The sequence below is a fragment of the Notolepis coatsorum genome (assembly GCF_963971535.1).
Source record: "Notolepis coatsorum genome assembly, chromosome: 13".
In the NCBI taxonomy this organism is placed as follows: domain Eukaryota; kingdom Metazoa; phylum Chordata; class Actinopteri; order Aulopiformes; family Paralepididae; genus Notolepis; species Notolepis coatsorum.
The window spans coordinates 37,524,295-37,538,210 of NC_140177.1; positions in this window are offsets into that span (position 1 = coordinate 37,524,295).

A 13,916-nucleotide genomic window follows, 5' to 3' on the forward strand; every position below is an offset into this window, starting at 1 on the left:
AAAGTGTATGTCCACTGACTGTCCCCCAGACTGTTGTCGATGTATATCCACTGCCCACTGTCCAGACTCGAGACTGCATCACAACACACAGCATCGAACATCCTGCAAACTACCTGGCGTTCACTTTTAAGCAAAACCGAGAAATGCGGCTACGGAAAAGTACTGTCGTTGCCGCGTCGGCCAATCAGAGAGCGTCTCCGAGAAATGCGGCTACGGAAATGATAGATGCCTCTTGCTTAGACCGCTTCAAAACGCGCCCGTGTTCCATCATAATACATCATATTTCAACGCACAGCGTGTTACGCACTGATTGGCTGCGACGGATACAGCGATGAAACAGTGCACGGCGTGCACGCGCACTCAAAGCGATATTGCGTCTAGCCCGAGAGAAATGCAGCGAGGAGAATGCGGCTACGGTAACGGAACGTATTCTCTATCAGACAGTGAGTCACTTCCTGTTCAGGAAAACGATTATTTATTTTTGATATATTAACGTTATATTGTGCATTGGAAACACAAACATACTTAAAATGAGTAAATATTATTCATTTTAAACATGTTTATATTATTTATAGGGCTATAAAACAAAAAAACAAAAGAAATATATATTTCTTATTCTTCTCTCTTTTAACCAGGGTTAACCAGGGGGGTCGGCGCCCGAGCGCCCCTAGTGGCCAGCCGCCACTGCTGCAGGGCAAAGATACACAGAGCACTCAAACCTACAACAACCTGACTATTTTTCAAAGATAATAAATCTGTAGAAACACAACAAATACCAAAACAAACACGTACCTTTGACTCAGAATTATCTGTTTTATTGAAACCTGCACGGCAGTAGTTTGTTTATACTTCAATCAAAAGTATGATATTTAGACTTGAATAGAAGTGAATATCCTAGTGACATACAACCGTCCCCCGCGTTTCAACCGCTGCTCAACAGCTCGTCAGACAGAGAGCGAGAGCTTTTGTCCAACACTAATCTGACGACCTGTAGCGCAACAAGCAACTGATTACGGCAGCAAATGGCTTCTCCGCCTCCGGGCCGCTGCCGGTAATAGCTTGGAAATGGGCTGAACGCACCAGGAAGTGTCGGCATCTCAGAGTGAAAGCAGCTCCCTGTGGTTTTACAACAAACACCAATATCTCTGGATGTCGATATGGAATCTCGGATGTTGTCTGATGCCTCTTCACTCGTGCTGTATTTTGATTTTGTATGCGTGCGTGCAAGTATGTATTCATGTGTGTATTTATGTGTGCGTGCATGTGTGTGTGTGCGTGCATGTGTGTATTTATGTGTGTTTGTGTGTGCGTGCGTGCATGTGTGTAATTGTGTGTGTGTGTGTGTGCTTGCATGTGTGTATTTATGTGTGTGTGTGCGTGCATGTGTGTATGTGTGTATTTGTGTGTGTTTGTGTGTGTGTGTATTTGTGTGTACTTGTATTGCTATACACTACAGGGGACACTGACCTGTTTACACACTCACGGTACCAAACACATTATGGGGACAAATGTGGGTGTCCTCATAACACAAATTAGGTTATGGTTATGGTTATGATTAGGTTATGGTTAGGGATAAGGTTAGGATTAGTTACACAATGCATGTAAGTCTATGTAATGTCCCCATATTTCACATAAACGAACATGTGTGTTTTTTTGTGTGTGTGTGTGTGCGTGCGTGTGTGTGTGTGTGTGTGTGTGTGTGTGTGTGTGTGTGTGTGTGTGTGTGTGTGTGTGTGTGTATCTATATGTGTGTGTGTAACAGGGATGTAGCCTCCTGAGCTGTATTTACAAACCAAGAACAGAAAAATCTACATAAAAACATAGAAGAAAATTCACAATTATAGAATAATACAAAACCTATTGAAAATACAATTGAATGGTAACAAAATGATTCCCTATAATATATACAGCCTGAGAGACATTAAACACCCCATAAACATAGCTTCCAGTTCAATGATCACACACACACACACACACACACACACACACACACACACACACACACACACACACGCACACGCATACGCACACACACACACACACACACACACACACACACACACACACACACACACACACACACACACACACACACACACACACACACACACACACACACACACACACACACACACACACACACACACACACACACACACACACACACACACACACACACACACACACACACACACACACACACACACACACACACACACACACACACACACACACACACACACATAACAATGATTCCCTATAGTATATACGGCCTGAGAGACATTAAACACCTCTTAAACATAGCTTCCAGTTCAATGATCACACACACACACACACGCACGCACGCACGCACGCACGCACGCACGCACGCACGCACGCACGCACGCACACACACACACACACACACACACACACACACACACACACACACACGGCAAGGAAAACAGAGGTTGCTAATGCTGGATCCGAAGTGAAATACAAAAGAATTGATAACGATTTGTGTGAAGAGGAAGGGCATGAATAAGACACTGGGATGATGTAGTCAAACGCACGTAGACGGAGGCTGCCTCACAATTATTTATGAAGCCGGTTTTATCCATCTGTGACAAACATGCTCCTATCAGAAGAATAACTGTCAGAGCCACTGAAGCCGCTTGTCTCGATCTGAATGTACGACAGAAAGGGACACAGTGAAAAATGTTGCTATTATATCTGGGAGCTCAGCTGATTAGCAAATGTATTGTCCGCTGAGAAACAGAGTTGCAACAATGAACAAACCAAAGACAAGGCAATGCTATCGACCCAAGGTTGAGGACAGTGGAAGGTTGTGGTAAATGGACTGCATTTATAGAACAGCTCTTATACAAAGCGCTTTACAAACTCTCTCACATTGGGAGATAGGAGAGGTGTAGTCTGACGTAACTTTAGTTTCCCGCGCGGTCCACCCGTATCGGGATTTATCATTGGGAAAATGTATTATCGGCTATTGTAATAATTCTGCCTCATGAACATTTGCACAACATGAGTTCCCTTCTATTACTAACATTATTGTCTAAGTATTTTTGTTTGAAATAAAGTTAGTTATAAGGTTTTTAATTTGTCGTAAAAAATTTAACTACACTTACCAGTAGAACGCCTGTCGTTCAGTGCTGTCGCCTAATACAGCCAGGAGTCTACACTGTGGTGACGTCAGTCAGCAGCGCCAAAGTGAGTGTAGTTCTCTTTACTCTTTTCTCTTTACTCTGCGAAATTTACTGTGTACAGGTACAGGATGAGGTGACATGAGGTACAGGACGAGGTGGCATGAGGTACAGGTACAGGACGAGGTGGCATGAGGTACAGGACGAGGTGACATGAGGTACAGGACGAGGTGACATGAGGTACAGGACGAGGTGACATGAGGTACAGGACGAGGTGACATGAGGTACAGGACGAGGTGACATGGGGTACAGGACGAGGTGACATGAGGTACAGGACGAGCTGACATGAGGTACAGGACGAGCTGACATGAGGTACAGGACGAGGTGACATGGGGTACAGGACGAGGTGACATGGGGTACAGGACGAGGTGACATGAGGTACAGGACGAGGTGACATGGGGTACAGGACGAGGTGACATGAGGTACAGGACGAGGTGACATGGGGTACAGGTACAGGACGAGGTGACATGAGGTACAGGACGAGCTGACATGAGGTACAGGTACAGGACGAGGTGACATGGGGTACAGGTACAGGACGAGGTGACATGAGGTACAGGACGAGCTGACATGAGGTACAGGTACAGGACGAGGTGACATGAGGTACAGGTACAGGACGAGGTGACATGAGGTACAGGTACAGGACGAGGTGACATGAGGTACAGGACGAGCTGACATGAGGTACAGGTACAGGACGAGGTGACATGAGGTACAGGTACAGGACGAGGTGACATGAGGTACAGGACGAGGTGACATGAGGTACAGGTACAGGACGAGGTGACATGAGGTACAGGACGAGGTGACATGAGGTACAGGACGAGGTGACATGAGGTACAGGACATGAGGTACAGGACGAGGTGACATGAGGTACAGGATGAGGTGACATGAGGTACAGGACGAGGTGACATGAGGTACAGGACGAGGTGACATGAGGTACAGGTACAGGACGAGGTGACATGAGGTACAGGTACAGGACGAGGTGACATGAGGTACAGCCGCCTTTGCCGGCTTCACCTCTGGTTGAAACTGTACTGTCTGGAACAACATTCCATGTCCTACTGTTCTATAATAGGCATGATCTGTTCAACAGGGATGGAATGCACTTAAATGTTGAAGGAGCCAAGCTGCTTTCATCAAATATCCATCTCACAATACAATCTCTCCAAGGTACTTATTGACAGACTCTCTGCAGTCGGGGCTTGAAGTATCTGTCAACAACCATGTAGTCTCTCCTAGTCCATATCCCAGTAGTTCCAGAACTGAACCTATTGAACCTGAATACCTATAGGAATGTAATAATGAAATATTTACTCATGGATGTAATAACCTTTTCTGAAAATATTCTGATGTTTACAATGTTTTACTGTTTTTAGATTATCATTGTTAATTAAGTGAATTGTGATTGTCTTATGTATCTCATGTATTGTTATGTTTTGTGTTTTGTGTTGTCTTTCTGTGTGTCCCTACAATTATACATAAATACACCAATCAACCCCCCATCTCAGACTTGGACAACTGTCACCAGCACAACACACAAATCCTTCATTCCTTTCCACACATATTACTTCAACAAATCCACTGATACACCATGCTCTCTGCACCGGCGAACCACCTCCTTTTAATCTCATCCCATCTATTGTTACTAATCAGAGAATAAGAAATCAAAGAGTAAATGTCGGTTGCAATCGCAACAATTGCATTAATATTTTAATAAAACCTGAAACTCTAACAAAGTCAGGCATGAATGTCAATATGTAAGGTCACTCTCTAATAAGACCTTTTTAATCCATGATTTTATATCTGAAAGGAATTTAAATTTATTGTAGAAACCTGGTTGAAAACTGACGATACGGCAACACTTATCGAAACCTGTCCCACAATTTTTTATTTCTTTCAAACAACAAGGCAAATCAAAGGGTGGTGGCATTGCAGTTATCTTTTATTTATCTTTTTTTAGATGCATAGCAGAAATTAAGTTCTCTGATCTTGCAAACTCCTTTAAGCCATATACGCTACACTTCTCAATCAATTAAATGGTTGATGTGTTTAATACCAATGTGAGTAACGCACTGAACATTGTTATGCCAGTTAAGATAAAAATGAGGTCACGCAACAAAATATCACCAAATAGGAATATTCGTGACCAAAAAAGAGTGTCGAGCAGCTGAACGAAAATGGAGGAAAACCAAAATTTTAAGGAACTAATAAGGCTATTTGCGGTGATTTGCGGGTATTATTTTCAACCATTGACCGATTATTAAATCGCACACCAGCCTCCGATATTCTCAGCCTGCTTCTACTTCAAAATGTGAGGATTTTGCTCAGTTTTTTACCAATACTACTACCGGGCTGGCATTGACAGACATACCAATGATATACACAGTTTACCTTGTAACAAACCGCCATCTCTGAAGACATTTAGCAGCATCTCTGAGGCGGAACTTCATAAAAATGTAATGCAACCTGTAATCTCGACCCCATTCCCACAACCTTTTTTTTAAGAATGTCTTCGATAGTCTCTCTGAATCAGTTCGAAAACTAGCTGTAAGCTGTATTTCTCCTAAAGGTACATGCCTAAGTAAATGGAAGATTGCTCCACTTCTGTAAGGTCAATTTGCATGTTCTTGGTATCTAGGAACATCTAGGGACCTGGGGGTATGTATTTCCAGTGTCAGAAATATTGTGTCTGTTACTAGGCTGAGTAAATTGTAATGAAGAAAAGGAGAATATAAATAATGATTTATGATTTTTGCATCTTTGATCATGTTAAATCTGCGGGGCACAAGAAAATGCTCACTGAGCTCATTCACCACCTTATTGAGATCATGTGTACAAAATATCTAAGCAAATGAACCGCGGGAAGATGATTAAACAGAAGGATTTGTAGATACAGTAATTAATGATAATCGATTTTAATTATAAATTCATATTTGACCTTGAACTTGACCTTGACCTTATTATGGCCAAATCATACATCTATGGATAGGGAAAATGCTCCTCTTTCCAATGGCAGGGTTGAATCTGGATTTAGTAATTTCCTTGCGGTTTTTTACGATAAATTCGTATTTCCGATAAATCGCATAAAACATCGGTAAAAATGAAAATATACACTTTGACTACTGTTTTTGATAGGGTTATGGTCTTTACTCTTGGCTACAAAAAAAAATATTTAAAAACATTATCCTCTTAACATCCAAGGGCCCACATGTGGACGATTCTTTGCCGACCTCTAGTGGCTCGGGTGTGCATTTCCTTTAATACAATATATAGATAGAATTAAAGCCCTATTTATTGCCTGTCGATTGCCCTTTCAGGTGACAAAATCCGTTGAGCGGTTCTCGAGTTACATGCCGATATGTCAGGCGTGCCCCAAAGTACGCAAAAGTACACATTACCACCCCCGACTCCTGGGGCTCTAACTCCGTCAATCATTTGGCGATCTCTAAAATCTTTGCACAGGGTTGTAGCCAATGAGTGTGGCTTTCCAATGATACCCCATGATATGATAATTGGGGATCTAATACGGTCTCTATTGATCCATTTATGATATAGGGGGACCTTAAGGCTTAACAGGTTAAAGGTCAACCTCCACGTTGTATTTTTGTTCAATAAACAATGTGGACTAGGCCAACAGTGACTTTCATGAAGAATTGGAAAAAAAAGTATTGAAATTGACCCAGTTTTAGTGTTTTTATCAAAACATTTTGTCTGCCCAACACAATCACCACGCACGTGCATATTTTAATCAATGGTTCATAACGTGCATGTGTAATGTCGTCACAACAGGTGTTGGTCACCAGGGGGCTCTGTGAGTCACAGGCAGTAGCAAGGAGGCGGAGCATTATTTCCGGCGTTGGGTGCATGATGCGCATGCGCTGTGATCACACCAGGCAGCCAACGCCGGAAATAATGCCGTTTTGAGCAGTTTATAAAAAATATTTAAAATGTTTATTAGCAACGTAGAGCTTTCAAACCATCCCGTATCTCTGTCCGAAACCCTCGTGCAACTGTGAGTACATTTGAAATGTCTCTGTGATACTTGTATAACGAACGGTTCGGCCAGAACCAGTCCTTCATGGTAAATCTAGGTTGGTTTCCTATTAAGGAGCAAGTGACTGTGGATTCACTCGGTGCATCAGTCACGAAAGGGGCTATGATGAGCTTGGCAAGCCAGAGTAAAACACAGTTTTCATTCAATCAATAACAACATTAACCAGACTCTCGTTGTGTCTATTATGCTAACGCTAACGTTACCTCATTGTGTCTATTCTACAAGTTTTAACGTTACCTAGCCTCTCGTGTCTATCTGCTAACGTTAGCATTAGGCTAACTAACGTTACCACTCGTCCCTAACCCCAACAACAAGCGTAACTAATCAGCGATCTTTTTGTCAGACTAAACTCTCCGCTCGGTGGCAAATTGTGTTGATGTCGGTTTTGTTTCATCAATAAATGAGGCAGAATACACAGTGACTGTATCCTTTTTTATTGCACTTGTTTCGTGCTGCAAACATACATAAGACATCGGAGACAAACTGAGTACTTTATTTTAGTGGAAAAGCAACATTAGATTCGGCTCATTAATATGCACCTGTGTCCTGTTGTGACGTCGGCGTTTGATAAGCTTTTTTGATTCGCGCGTGCATGTTATTCGTGCGTGGACCTTTTTAACTCTTTCAGAGTGGCATATCCGGTGTCAAATGGAAAAAAATAAATAATGAAATTATATACCAATGATGTAAACTACCCATAATTGATCAGTAGGGTTTAAGCTGGAGGTTGGCCTTTAATACATCTCTTGAGACTGGAATATTTCCCAATGCTTACAAAACTGCCGTTGTAAAACCATTACTGAAGAAATCATATCTGGATTATAATGTCCAAAGCAACTATAGACATTAGTTGCATTAAACTATTTGTTATTAAAATAACAAATGATCTCAGGATTAATACTGATGCCGGCAGAGTCTCTGTTCTGATTCTTTTGGACTTGAGTCGAGTGCTGCATCCGACACACTCGATCATAGGAAAACTGGGTTGGATTATCTGATAGTGCACTGAATTGGTTTCAAACATATCTCACAGAGAGAAGATTCTATGTTAGTTTAGGAGATTTTGTGTCTAGAAACAAGACTTGACTTTTGGTGTTGCACAAGGAAGCTGTCTTGGTCCACTCTTTTTTTCACTGTACATGCTGCCACTAGGTGAGGTCATGCGTTATGCTGATACACAACTACATTTCTGTTGAGCCGAATAAGGCTCCCTATCTACCTGTCTGTCAGCAGTTGATAAATGGATGAGCAATAATTGTTTAAAACCAAATGAGGATAAGACAGAATTGGCCTTAAAGCCAAAAGGGATGCCATTTTTAATAGGCTAGGATATATGTCTCTACAAAATAAAGCAGAAGTAACAAGCTTAGGTGTTAATTTAGACTCTGGTTTAAGTTTTATTATAAACTTTTATTAAGTTTTATATTGCCAAAGTCCGGCTGTTTTTTAACCCAACAGGATGCAGAGAAGCTGGTTCATGCTTGTATTTCAAGCTGATTAGATTATTGTAATGCTCTTTTAACTGGTCTCCCTAAAAATATATACAGAAACTACAGTTAATCCAAAACTCTGCTGCTAGACTTTTAACAAAAACAAGAAAGATAGAGCATAATTACACCTGTTTTAGCTACATTGCACTGGCTTCCTGTATCCTTTAGAATTGATTTATTTTTACTTTTGATTCAAAGTGAAGTTATTTTACTTATATACAAATCCATAAATGGTTTAGCACCTTCTTACATTACTGACACTTTTAAAAAACAGCTCAAAACGTACCTCTTTAAACTAGCTTTTAAATTAATTAATATCTTTATTGTCTTATTTTTCTTTATTTCTATCATTTTTACTTAAATATTGTATTTATTTTTAATGTCTTATTTTACTGTTATTTTTGTTGTTGTTGCTGTCTGATTTAGCTATTATTATTATTTATTTATTATTATTATCCTTTTGTTTAATTTTTTGTGTAAAGCACTTTGAGCTGCAATCTGTATGAATGATGCTATATAAATAAAGTCAATTTATTTAATTTTTTAAAGTGTATTATTATTATTATTATTATTATTATTATTATTATTATTATTATTATTATTATTATTATTATTATTATTATTATTATTATTATTATTATTATTATTATTATTATTATTATTATTATTATTATTATTATTATTATTATTATTATTATTATTATTATTATTATTATTATTATTATTATTATTATTATTATTATTATTATTATTATTATTATTATTATTATTATTAACTCTAACCATAATCACAATATTGCTGTGTTTGTATCAGGGTGGGTGTCTTCGTCTAGTGGTGAGAGCTGTGTTTGTATCAGGGTGGGTGTCTTCGTCTAGTGGTGAGAGCTGTGTTTGTATCGGGGTGGGTGGGTGTCTTCGTCTAGTGGTGAGAGCTGTGTTTGTATCAGCGTGGGTGTCTTCGTCTATAGTGGTGAGAGCTGTGTTTGTATCAGGGTGGGTGTCTTAGTCTAGTGGTGAGAGCTGTGTTTGTATCAGGGTGGGTGGGTGTCTTAGTCTAGTGGTGAGAGCTGTGTTTCTATCACGGTGGGTAGGTGGCTCAGTCTAGTGGTGAGAGCTGTGTTTGTATCATGGTGGTAGGTGGCTCAGTCTAGTGGTGAGAGCTGTGTTTGTATCATGGTGGTAGGTGGTTCAGTCTATTGGTGAGAGCTGTGTTTGTATCATGGTGGCACTGGTAGGTGGTTCAGTCTATTGGTGAGAGCTGTGTTTGTATCATGGTGGTAGGTGGTTCAGTCTAGTGGTGAGAGCTATGTTTGTATCACGGTGGGTAGGTGGCTCAGTCTAGTGGTGAGAGCACTTGCCTGCGACCACAATCATTATTGGTTCATCCCTTTTAGTCGTGGTGTTTCTTTTGGACGTTTGCCAATACAAAACGTAAATATATTACTTATACAACAGGTAAATATATCACTTATGACTATAACATAACTGTGACTGAGTGGCTTCGTCACTGACTGCGAGCAGCGTGCATACTGTACACACACGCACAGACACACACATACACACACACACCAAACATTCACCATTCCCTTCTGTTATTGTACTGAGAATGTCATACATACATTCATTCATATTATCATACATACATACATACTGTACATTCATACATATTATTTATTATATCATGGTTGTGGTTTTTATTGGTGTTGCTATTTGCTTGGTTTAGGTTAATGAAAACATTTGTATAGTGTAGGAAATTGTTAATGAATTGATGTGTAGCACCTGTGTAAGTTGTTAATTAATTATGTGTGGCACCTGTGTGGAGCCTGATGTGAGGCTATACCAGGTGTACATGAGGGACATTTTGGCCAAGCAGATGGGTCTTCACCTGCTCAGTTACAAAGTAGGTAACAGTGAAGCTCCGTAAGTGTTTTGTTTGTTCTGTTCTGTTTATTATTATGAGTTATTGTGGAACTCATGTTGTAGGTGTGTAGGTATAGTGTATTACTATTTTTGTTTTGTTATTTCGTTTGTGTCACTGTTTTTAAAATAATGTCACCTCTGCACCGTGGGAGGCCAGTGAATAAACACCAAGATACTTTTTCCAACTAAGCCATTGTTTGTGGGAGTTTTTTGAGGAGTCTAGAAAGAACCCCGCCACGATAACGTACATTATGGACCTTTTTTCCTGTGGCCGATTAGTACTTTATTTAGGTTTTCTGAGAGAGGATGAGATGAGATGAGAGACCTTGTCGTTAGCAGAGGTTCCAGGGTTTTATCTGTAATTATTGAAGTCATTTCTATCATCACCTTTCCATGTAATGGAAGCTCATGAGACGATTTCCAGATATTTTGGAATACACTTGTTGAGATAGAAAGATTTAATATGTGCATTAATTGCTCTGTGATACATGGAGCAGCCAGATTTAGAAAAGAAACGATCCAATTTATCCTCCAGCTGAGCGGCTGGAATCAATGGTGTGTGAAGCTTCATATACATCACCAGCAGAAAAGGTCTGAGAGGTAAACTGAGGCTCATGGCTCACAGCAATAACACAATCATCATTAATAAGCTCTGTGTATTCCTTGTCAAATACATGCCCAGCATCTGCAAAATAGTATGTGCAGGGTAATAGTAGACATAAATGAATATAGGCAATGAAATTAGATCTGATTGTACGTTACAATAAATATAGGCAATACAACATTTTAAGACAGAAGACTGTAGTCTGACATGTCCTTAAAACACCTGGGAACCTCTGTTAATATATATAATATCAGAGAGAGAGAAGACAGAGGAGACAGAGGGAGAGGGGAGACAAAGCCTCCTCCTACCATCACCAAGCCTGCTCTTACCATCACCAAGCCTCTTTCTACCATCACCAAGCCTGCTACCATCACCAAGCCTGCTCCTACCATCACCAAGCCTCCTCCTACCATCACCAAGCCTCCTACCATCACCAAGCCTCCTCCTACCATCACCAAGCCTGCCCCTACCATCACCAAGCCTGCCCCTACCATCACCAAGCCTTCTACCATCACCAAGCCTGCTCCTACCATCACCAAGCCTCCTACTACCATCACCAAGCCTCCTCCTACCATCACCAAGCCTGCTACCATCACCAAGCCTCCTCCTACCATCACCAAGCCTCCTCCTATCATCACCAAGCCTGCTCCTACCATCACCAAGCCTGCTACCATCACCAAGCCTCCTCCTACCATCACCAAGCCTCCTCCTACCATCACCAAGCCTCCTCCTACCATCACCAAGCCTGCTACCATCACCAAGCCTCCTCCTACCATCACCAAGCCTCCTACTACCATCACCAAGCCTCCTCCTACCATCACCAAGCCTCCTCCTACCATCACCAAGCCTCCTCCTACCATCACCAAGCCTCCTCCTACCATCACCAAGCCTCCTCCTATCATCACCAAGCCTCCTCCTACCATCACCAAGCCTGCTACCATCACCAAGCCTCCTCCTACCATCACCAAGCCTCCTCCTACCATCACCAAGCCTGCTACCATCACCAAGCCTGCTACCATCACCAAGCCTCCTCCTACCATCACCAAGCCTGCTCCTACCATCACCAAGCCTCCTCCTATCCTCACCAAGCCTCCTCCTACCATCACCAAGCCTGCTCCTACCATCACCAAGCCTCCTTCTACCATCACCAAGCCTCCTCCTACCATCACCAAGCCTCCTCCTACCATCACCAAGCCTCCTACCATCACCAAGCCTCCTCCTACCATCACCAAGCCTCCTCCTACCATCACCAAGCCTCCTTCTACCATCACCAAGCCTTCTACCATCACCAAGCCTCCTTCTACCATCACCAAGCCTTCTACCATCACCAAGCCTCCTCCTACCATCACCAAGCCTCCTCCTACCATCACCAAGCCTCCCAAGCCTCCTTCTACCATAACCAAGCCTCCTCCTACCATCACCAAGCCTCCTTCTACCATCACCAAGCCTGCTCCTACCATCACCAAGCCTCCTCCTACCATCACCAAGCCTGCTACCATCACCAAGCCTCCTCCTACCATCACCAAGCCTCCTCCTACCATCACCAAGCCTCCTATCCTCACCAAGCCTCCTCCTACCATCACCAAGCTTGCTCCTACCATCACCAAGCCTCCTCCTACCATCACCAAGCATATTATCCACGATATTAGCCTATACATTAGCCTATATATTATCCTATATATTGTCTATATATTATCCTAGATATTAGCCTATATATTATCCTAGATATTAGCTAATTAGCCTATATATTATCCTAGATATTAGTCTATATATTATCCTATATATTATCCTATATATTAGTCTATATATTATCCTATATATTAGTATTATACATTATCATATATATTAGTCTATATATTATTAGTGTTATCCTCTTACTCCCCCTGAGGTCTGCTATCCTCCCCTCCTTTCACCTAAAGTCAATGGGTCTCATTCCCGAACGAAGTTACGACAAAATATTTCGTCTTAGCCAGATTTCGGCCCATTTAAGACATATTAGGGCTGGGAGTGGGAGTCCCCAAACTTTCCTGAGATCTTATTTGATCGTGGCTGAGAGCAGATTTAAGAGTGCTGAGGAGCACACTTAAATATGCTCTCAGCCCACGATCAAATCTCATGATTGATTGACTAATTTAAAATGTTATTATAACTTGACAGACTGTGTTCTCATAGTGATTCCTTCACATCAACGCTACAGGCCTCCTTGGAATTAGTTACTTAATCATAATTAAAATAAATATGACAATATTTGTACGATAAGAAATTACGCATTTGATGTCGGAAAAATAAATAATATGGATTCATCTGATCACAGGGCAGCTGGATTAACCATATCTGAACCAGCTAATTTGGACAAATAATTACTCAGATATTCAAACACAATTATGCAATTATTGTGAAATGATTGAAAATAATAATAATTTAATGCCTTCTGTGGAATTTGTATTTCTTATTTGTTACACATCTGTTTTAATGATTAATTATATACATTTGAAATAATGCAGGTCAACATGCAATGTATCCCATTGATTGGTATACAATGGGACAGACCTTTGTTTGATTTGATTGATTGAAAACTTTATTAACAGATTGCAGAATGGGTACAGTACAGCTCAATTACATAAGGGGATGCAGACCAGAGAAAGAATTTCGTC